The sequence below is a fragment of the Nothobranchius furzeri genome, chromosome 5 (genome assembly GCF_043380555.1).
Source record: "Nothobranchius furzeri strain GRZ-AD chromosome 5, NfurGRZ-RIMD1, whole genome shotgun sequence".
NCBI classification, from domain to species: Eukaryota; Metazoa; Chordata; class Actinopteri; order Cyprinodontiformes; family Nothobranchiidae; genus Nothobranchius; species Nothobranchius furzeri.
Window position 1 is genome coordinate 22670328 of NC_091745.1, and position 4263 is coordinate 22674590.

Sequence of the window (4263 nt, forward strand, 5' to 3'; positions counted from 1 at the left end):
CTTTAAATTGACACCAGATCAGGTGACCTTCGGAAAATGGTTTGACCCCCTTAGGAATGTGTGATCATCATGAAACGTTCAGATTACTTACAACTCAATAGATTCTACCTTCCTGTAACGTTTCAGCCTGAATGGACCTTGTTTTCACATAAATGGACCCAGAATGATGTGAAATTGTGCTTTGTGCAACATAATTCTGGGTGCCATTTACAAACCATAAGTGCTAATGACTCCATTCCTTTTTGTGGTTGTAGGGGCTGTTGATTGGAGTACACTAAAACAAACCTGATCTCTCTAGGACATTCAGAAGCCAAGTTATAAGCCCACAAATGTGTAACTGGACTACTTCTTTAAATTGACACCAGATCCGGTGACCTTAGGGACATGGTTTGACCCCCTTAGGAAAGTGCTATCATCATGAAACGTTCAGATCACTTACAACTCAATAGATTCTACCTTCCTGTAACGTTTTGTTGTAGCCAAAAAGGTCAAGAGGTCATCTACAACATATATTGAGTTGAATTATGAGTCCTTAGGTTAAAAGCTTGCTGAGAAAGCTGTGTTCTGTGTACGTGAGGTTTAACATGTCCAGCTTGTGTAAACCAGCTCCAGTGGACCTTGAGCCCTCGGATAATGTCGGGATAACAGGGCTGGTCGACCTCTGGGCTGGAGGGTGCGTCGAACATTTGGAAGTGTAAATATCACCCCATCCTCTCTCCACATTTGTCAAGGGACTGTGGCAGTAGCCCAGGGACAAAAAGCATAAATTTAGGACTCCACATGTGGTCTAGGTCTTTTGGTCTTTTGTAGTTGGCTGTCCTGAGATGTGAGATGAATGAATAAAGAGACCCGCGCTGCCTGACTGAGCTGCCCGTCTCTGACTGCTTCTTTAAGAATAACAGAGAAACCCCACATATTGGCACCGCAGATGGGTGAACAGAGGGGAGTTCCAACAGCGGCCCTTGGCTCCTGCCCAGTAGATGAGGTCCGAAGGGCCCAGGTGAGCATGTTTTTGTTCATTTTTGTGGCCTCTGTCACTGGGCAGGGGTCGGGCGGGGCTGTCCTCCTGTTCTGATAATACTATAAATATCAGTTGGAGATGGATTCATGTCTGGCAGTGGTGAAAAATATTCACACGTGTGAAGTCAGCTGTGTCATTTTGATGACGGACAAATTTTAAGTGTCAAATTAAAAGGTGGGACAGCAAATTGGAATAGAATTTTAACAGCTGATGGTTCTGAGAGGTCGACACTCTTTAATCCAGTCTGCTGACTCGGTTTGAGCAGAGACGGGGATCTTGAAGAAAAAGCGCTGAAGTTGTGAGAGATAAGCTTTGCTGTAGTTCGGCTATCCCTGGGGATTGGTAAATTTAATAAGAGTTTTTTGGCAAAGCATGTAAAAAACAGGGTCCGTGAGCTCGGGACGGCCTGTACGTTGTAGTTTGCAGCAAAATTGCTGTAGAAACAGTTTCCGGGAGCTCGGGATTCTGTAGTTCTGTAGTTCTGTAGTTGACGTGTGAGTGTGAAGGCCTGATGCGGTACCAGAAAAATAAATAAATAAGATAAATAAGAGGTTTAAAAGTTGCAACTCAGATATGTAAACTTCACTGCAGTGCTAAATTTTAATGTTTGAAGTTATGCAAAATTCAAACTCTGCAATCCTGTTCTGATCAGTCTGAAAAGAATACCAAAAGTTAATAAATAAAAGGTTTTTAAAGTAATAAATATATAGATTTATATACAAGCGTAAGAATCATTTGTGTGCAGGGCAGCATGTGAGTGACCCAGATTTGGGGGGTGAAGTAGTCTGGAGATTAAAAGGAAAAAAAAAAAAACAAGAAATACAAGGAAAGTTGTAAATGACAGCTTTATTTTAGAAATATATAGAAATATATAGATATACATTTATTGAAAGTCGGACAGCTGCTAAACAGTAAAGTCGAAACAGATCTGTAGAAAATAAATATATAAACTGTTTCTGAGCGCTCTCAAAAAAAAATGCAATTTGGCTTGCTGTAGTGGTTGCATAGGACCTGCTTAAAAGCATAGTAAGCATTAAATTCTGAAAATAACCAGTGCAGTGTTATACAAATTTTGTGCTTAAAAAAAAACCAAATACACGAATAAAAGCTGTTAATGGAGCTCCTTCCGATTTGGTGTGAAGTAGGAAAAGTAAGTGCCAATTTGGGTCAGTTAAATTTAAATTAGGAGAAAACATAATGATAATAGTACAGCTGGAAATAAGATACTAAGAAAAATAAGGTAAACAGACATTTATATATATATAAAGAGAATAAATAAGTGACGGGATGACTTACTTTTGTTTGAAAGACTGTGACAAACAGAAAAAATGTTGTTTGTGCCGTTGTGAATGTGAGTGTTTTTTTTGCATGTGAAGTGAATGCTGCTGTGACTGGATATTCTGTTGAATGACGCAGTGTTTAATAGAGACAGCTGATGGGAAAAACATGGTGTGGCCCAGGCTTTCCCCGACTGAAAAACAATAGAAAAAGAATTTATAGTTAGCGCGATGACAAGAAAATCGTTTAAAATATAAAAGTTGCATGGTGTTGGTCATACAAAGGAGGTATTTTATCTGCTTCTGAGCCGTGAGGGCTGAAACTGGACTTTGGACTCTCTATCATTTACCTATGTTTGCTTTTCTGTAAATGGAGTCTGTCACTCTCTCTTTTCTCCTGCCTGCATACACACACATGGTGAGACCAAGGCTGGCTTGCTTTTCTGTGAAGTACAACATGCAGTTTTAAGCAATTTGTGACTTTAGAAAAGATAACTTCTGGTGTTTTGGGCATACCTTCTTAGTCCATGGATGGCCTCCGTGTGAGGGTCTTTTCTCCTGGACGGTCGAGAGCGGAATGAGGCTGAAGGTTCAACCTGAGGGCCTGACTCCGCCCACTTTTACACACAAGACTCCTGTAGTCTAAAAATAGCACAGGGTGCTGCAGAACAGCAGCTCTGAAGTTCTCAGGATCGTCTTTATGAAAACCATAAAATTAACAAATAATCAGTCAGGAAAATAAAATATTTGTGCCAGATTGTTTAGTTACACCCACTTATAATTATTTTGCATAGGTGTTGTAAAACTATTCCTGTAAATCTTGCTATAGAAATAAAATCCAATAATTGTCTTGCTTGAACTTTAAGAATCATTAACATTAGTGGCTGGATTTTGAGACGCTGAATAATGAGAAAGAGATAAACTATTATTTCCTGTAACCTGGCTAGAGCCTGTACCAGGCTGTTTTGAATTAAAAACTGGTAGTTATTTTCCCAAAATAAGATAGATAAATAAAAAATGAAAGGAGGGATCTTGCATTTTGAGTTAGACTGTGCCTAATGATTAAAACCTGTTTGGAACAGATTTTAAGGACAATTGTGTATAGAAAGTAGTCTAGATTTACCTTTGAGTCAGTAAAATCGACTAATTATTAATTCAATTCAATTCAAGTTTATTTATATAGTGCCAAATTACGACAAGAGTCGTCTCAAGGCACTTCACAAAATAAACATTCCAATTCACAGTTCATTAAGTCAATCAGAAATAATGTTTCCCATATAATGAACCCAGCAAATTACATCAAGTCAGTGACTATACAGCAATCCTCATACTAAGCAAGCATGCAGCGACAGTGGAGAGGAAAACTCCCTTTTAACAGGAAGAAACCTCCAGAGAATCCTGGCTCAGTATAAGCAGCCATCCTCCACGACTCACTGGGGATCGAGAAGACAGAGCAGACACACACACACACACACACACACACACACACACACACACACACACACACACACACACACACACACACACACACACACACACACAAGTAATGTGTCTATAGTTATATTGTGATGTCTTAGTAAATATTGTATTTGGTAAAAGATAAACTTTATTGTATTTATTCTAGTGGATCTATAATTAAACGGATAAACTAGTATTAGCACATCAAAAGTCAATGAAAACAAAAAGTTATTATCAGGAGAGAGAGAATGTTTAAAAGTGGTCAGTATGTCCTCCAGCAGCCTAAGCCTATAGCAGCATAACTTCAGAGATAACTCTGGATAATTAGAAGCCATCGTTGATTTGTACAAGAGAAAGTTCTGTCATTTCAACCCAATCAACATATTTAAGGAAGACGTTTGCTGTGCACTGTAGCGGCAGGAATTTTACTGGGTTGGCCCGTCACAGACGGAAACCAGCTGCAAATGAAAGTCTCCTGGATCTGGCTCTACACAAATGGCGCAGAAA

The 4263-nt window shown here is 39.2% G+C and overlaps 1 long non-coding RNA gene across 1 annotated transcript; it reads right to left on the bottom strand.

Annotated features, from left to right (window-relative positions):
* Positions 1–477: 477 nt before the first annotated feature.
* Positions 478–3986, bottom strand: LOC139069991 (uncharacterized). The gene is made up of 3 exons (XR_011520653.1): positions 2815–3986; positions 2649–2741; positions 478–2492 (listed from the first exon to the last, which is right to left on the bottom strand). It is a non-coding gene; the product is annotated as an uncharacterized lncRNA (long non-coding RNA).
* Between the last annotated feature and the right edge of the window lie 277 nt (positions 3987–4263).